A 5,978-nucleotide genomic window follows, 5' to 3' on the forward strand; every position below is an offset into this window, starting at 1 on the left:
CTGGAATGCGGAATGTTATTGCACGGCACAAGGGATTTTTGGGATAGAAAAGGTATGTGAGATGTGGCTGAGATTTAGGTGAAAAAGGAATGTGTTTTAAGTGGTTTAAAACAGGAAACAAGGCCTTTCCTTGCACGGCAAGGAAGGGAAACACCAAGGGACACACGGCAAGGGCTTTAATGTTGCAAGGGACATTGGTTTGTGACCTAGAATAGGTAGGAGTCCTTGATATTGCTCAAACATAATATCTTTAGGTCTTCAATTTCGTCCATTCCTTTTGCTCCAAGCATATGCTATCCATTCCAAGCCCAATTTTGCTCCAAAATGCTCCAAAATGCACATTTTTGCTTCCTTAGCCATATGAACCTAGAAACACACGAAAATGGCATAAAGGACTAAAATAACTAAAGAAACACAACGTAAATGCATGAGAACAAGCCAATTAAGTCGCATAAATATGCTCCTATCAAAAATCTTATGTTATACTTAATGAAAGTATAAATAAACTCTAAGTGTTACTGAATTTATTGTTTTGATCGGATACACATTCTACGAAACTAGTTTCAACAATCAAACCGTCAAACTTGTTTGTATATACTTCAAGATCGTATACACCAAAAATCGCAAAAAAAAAAGCATTCAGAGATCAAGTAATGGATCAAAACTTTTCGACGGTTATAAACGAAAAATCATGATTTAACGGTTATTTTAACTCTGATTTTGATGATTTTTTACAGCTATACTCCTTGACCCTACATGAATGCAATGACTAAATTTGATCTTCAATTTCAAATGTTTACACTAGTGGATACCACAAAATTTTATGTTATACTTAATGAAAGTGTAAATGAACTTTAAGTGTTAGTGAATCTATTGTTTTGTTGGGATACGCATTCTACGAAACTAGTTTCAATGATCCAACCATCGAACTTGTTTGTATATACTTTGAGATCATATAAACCAAAAATCGCAAAAACCAAACATTCTGAGATCAAGTAATGGGGCAAAATTTTTCGACGGTTATAAATGAAAAATCACAATTTAACGGTTATTTCAACTCCGATTTTGATGATTTTTTTTACAACTACACTCCTTGACCTATATGAATACAATGAACTAATTTGATCATCAATTTAAAATATATTTTCTAACAAAAATCCGATCCAAACTACAATAATAAATTTAAAGCTACTTAATAAATATATATACCGTTCAATTTCTTAAGTGTTATGCGTACAAAATAAAAAAACAAAAATAAATTGGTTTAGGCGATGAAATATTTGAATTACCATGCGCAAAGATTTTAAAAAGTAATTTTGTTATTTTATTTATTTTTGTAAAGACTTTGCGCGATGTAGTTTAAAGTTTCGTCATGCAAAGTCACTTTGCGCGACGTGTTTTTTGTTGCGCAAGATTTTGCGTGACAAAGTTTAGAGTGACTTTGCGCGACAATGTGTGTTTCGTTGTGCAAGGGTTTTTTTTTTTTTTTTTTTACCAGTGCACACAAGGAAACATAACCTTCTTTCAGGTTTCTTTGATAAAGTTATTAATTAATGTTCCCTTTTTTTAGGCCAAAGCCAACTACACAAATATATATATATATATACTGAAGGAAATATTTGTGAAAATTAGTTCATTTGAGCAACACCTATGCATGTAATTAACAATTAAAAGGCAGAATTATGCTTGTATGCACTCACAAACAAAATTTTACCCATGAAATTCAAGGCCTAGTGATTGTGGTGAACCAAGACTCAACTCAAATCTTAAAGAAAAGAGTTAAGAAACTTTTATACCTTTGAAGCACCTCTTTGCTTAGCAAAGGATATTCACCCATGTGAGGGCCTTCTTTCCTTAGTCTCCTTGCTCCTTGACTCCATGGATGTGGATGGAGGAACTTTGCTTCTTGGCTCCATGACTTCTTGGATGGATGAAGGAATGGATTCTCCAAGTTCCCAAAATAGGGAACCTCTAAGTCTCCACACCAAGAAGAGCATTGAGGAAAAAATGAGTGACCTAGAGGAAGAAAGGTTGCTAGCTATTTTCCTCTAGGGTGGTCGGCCTCCTAAGAGAAGAGAGAGCTTTGTGTTCTCATCTTTTCTCTCTAGAAAACCCTTATGAACTTTTGGCTATCAAGTCCTCTAAATAATCACTTCACTTAAGTGACAAAAAGAACCAAAACCCATTCATTTACAATATGGTCGGCCTTCTGAAGGCTTTGGGCTGTTTGGTCCCTTTTGAGTCTTTAGTCATTAAGTTGTCATGCAACCTAAGTTAATGGGCTTGACGGTTCTAAGCCCAATAGGCCTTGAGGTCCAATAATTACTCAAAAGCTAAAACGAGCTTATTCGTTTGATTAATGAACATATTAATTAATCCTAGCCATAAATAATTAAACCATTTAATTATCCTTACTCATCTTCGTTGTTTCTTCAATCTCTACCTTACACGGTGTTCATTTTAGCGAGGCAGTGGGCGATTAGAACTCTTCAAATCAATTGTGAATTGAAACATACTTTCAATTCTCCCTTTAGTGATAATACACCTTTAGGGCTTCCACAAACCATGAGTGACACCTAGCAGTATATCATGGCTACCTAAGCTAATTAGAAGGGGTGGAGAACCTATTCAGTTTAGGATTACAATGCAATATGGTCTTTCTCTAATACAATACTCATGACCACATTTTTTGGTTTGATAGTTTATTCATGTCTACTATCCAATGTAATTATTTTACTTATATGATTACCTTGAATATGATTTGAAACGACTTCCTAAATCTCATTCATACTTTGCCCTGAGATTCTTAATCATATCGTAGAGTATTCTACCTCAAACGGTTTAAAGGTTCGAGATCTCTTGTTGTGCATTCACTTGCTTCCATGGCTAAGTGGTTTAACCCAAACTATGTTGTGGACACCCTTCGACAAAGTGACTTTGACATAGTCAAAGATCAATGACCTAACCACAAGACAACTATGATGCCTCAGGTCAAAGGACTACATTGCATTATTGCAATCGTGAGTTCTCACGTGACATGTGTATGAGAACTCCTTGTTGGTCGCGTTCAATGGGCTCATTCTCTATTGAGCACCTACATGCTTGTCTTGGTGTCAGCCACACCAATAACTCGAGACTAGTCACTCTCCCTAAGAGAAGACATAGCACATACTGATCTTAACGGACTGTCAATGCCCAATTGGCAATCCTATGATTAGGAACGTTTAGCATATGTATACGAAAGAGAATGGTCTCATGAATCTTAATTCTTTAGTTTACATTCTCCCAATTCATATTCCTTTGACTTATCATTTAAGCATATAGCATTTACATGAGACAACTTTAAACAATAATCTTTGCCCTTTATATTAAACTAGATTAGTTTAACATGTGAAATGTCCGTAAAGTATCATCATATGATTGGCTTTAGGGCACATTTCCAACAATCTCCCACTTGCATTAGAGCCAATCAGCTTGGTCATCAATGATGATACCACTTCTGAATTCATTTCAAAAATGACTGAGTAGTAGGCCTAGACAATGGATATCTATATGTTATCCATAGAAGCAACCTTGGGAATAACGACGTCACTATTATACATGATTCCCAATCATGTGGTTCAATCTCTCATTTGAGTTCAGATCTTGATGAGACCATGATTCCCTGGCTTGAGCTATCGCCCCATTAGTGTCGTAGTGTAGGTACACTAGAGACACTTTCTAGTTGGAACCGAATGGGGAGTTCATAAATGAAGTTTCCCATCCAAACAACAGTGTTGTAAGCTTCTATATATTTTGCATGATGGAACACACTAAAGTCATTACTTTTAATGTTTCCACCCAAATATCTTTTTAGTCATAATAAAGAGATATCTAATTATCAATTCATTCAAAATGAAGAGACATCAATGATGGATATGATCTTAGATTCATAATCTAATAGATTTACGCTTCCATTGTGTTACTCTAATTCTTCCTCATTCTTGAGGAATCTATCCTTTAGTATTTCTTAAATACTTAAGGACTCACTTAACAATTGCCATGGTTCTGATCCTGGGCTTGCACTGATATCGTCTGGTATCGATATTGGCACAACTCATATCAATGTTTTTCAAACAATATGAAATACGTAAATCACCTTTCTGCATATGCATAAAGGATTCTATTTACGCTTTATGCTTCTTTGGGAGTCAAAAGGGTATATTCCCTTTTAGAAGGCCAACTCCCAGTCTGACTAGAATTGTCCTTTCATTTGAAGTTTATCATTTGAGAAACTTGCTACATCTATTGTCTAGGGATTGAGATAATCTAATTATATCTGGAAATCTGTCATTATAAATTTCCATCCTATGTATATAGACTATGTCTATCATATACATTCTATCATTATAGAATGTTTAAAATCATAACTTTAACGAAGAAGAATTCCTTTCATTTCCAAAATTAATATATCATATAGATGTTCAAATTTAGGAATATGATTAACTCCCACTAATGTTTTGTAAACCTAGAAAACAAAAGATTCATGTACATCTTTATGAGAAATCAAACGATTTGATCTTTCTCTTATAAGATGCTTATAGCTCCCACTAGCTTGTTAAGATTCATGATGGATGGATCTCTACAACTTACATGTCTTGTGATTCCTAGTCTTAGACATTATTATCAAGACTATCTTGATAATGGTTTCGAAAACCCATATTTTGTCCAAACATTGAATCACCGTTTAGTTGTAGCTAGCAATCTTCGAAGTAATAGAAACCAAGACTACGTCAAAGATGGTTTTTTCCAAGTCAACCAATATTGTTGATTGTAGTCACCTTAAGCTACCAATTAGCTATGACTGTTTCACTATTTCAGGTCAAATGGTATTATACCATTTCCTTGAGCATATGTCGTATATACATTCAATGTAGTCATAGAGCTTTTCTTTCTTATTTCTTTCGAATTAAGAGGTGTAACTCTATGACATAGTCATAAGGTTCAAACCATTTAACTAAAACAGTTTGTGGATCCTTCTAGACTACCTTGGAGCTAGTGGTGTAGGAACTAGGTTGTTATATTTGTTGATTATCATCTTGTCTCTCAAAGAACCCATTCTTTGAGTTCTATCTATCGTTCATTTGCTCTATCTTAGGCAAATCCTATTGTAGGATTACAATGAACTACCCAACAAATAACATTTGTTAGTTGGTTTATAGAAGTGATATCCAAAGGTTAATTTAAGGATATGCCACAAGATTGTTCTCAAACAAATATTGCTTATTAGCACACAACCCCAAATTTTAACACGCTTAACACTTGTCTTTCTTTCCAACTACATGCTATTGAGTCATGAAAATTTTGGAAGATCTTCTAATTGAAAATCATATTGTCTTTGAAGTATATATCCTATGTATGGGTATTTGATGCTACTTCCTTGATATCTTTCAAGGAAATTCTTCTAAAGTGTTATTTTTCCTTGGATCAAATATAAGGACGTAAATACTTTAGATGTCTTACTCATCAACCTACATTCTTGAATTCTTTGAAACCTTTTGCAAAGTATTCGGACTTACGCTTATTCAAAATAAACAGTAGCAATCTTCGGTGAATGTCATACAACATGAGTAGTATTATGTTGTGGACAAGTGCCACTAACATCTAAGTGAATTAACCTTAACAACTTTGTGATTCTTTCTTCCTTTCAAAAGAATAAAGATTCGAACATTTCACCTCTATACAATTTTAACAAGAAGGCATTGGATCCGGATCTAATGATCCAAAGCATCCATCTATGACCAATGATAGGAGCATATTTAGGCGACTTACTTAGCTTGTTCTCGTACATTTACGTTATGTTTCTTTAGTTATTTTAGTTCTTTATGCTTCTTTTGTGTGTTTTCAGGATTATAAGACGTGTTTGACGAAAGGATGCATTGTGGAGTGTTTTGGGGCCTTTTTGGAGCACTATGGGGCTAAGGATGGATAGCTTATTC

Source organism: Pyrus communis, chromosome 13 (assembly GCF_041283825.1).
Source record: "Pyrus communis isolate YQ-2024b chromosome 13, ASM4128382v1, whole genome shotgun sequence".
NCBI classification, from domain to species: Eukaryota; Viridiplantae; Streptophyta; class Magnoliopsida; order Rosales; family Rosaceae; genus Pyrus; species Pyrus communis.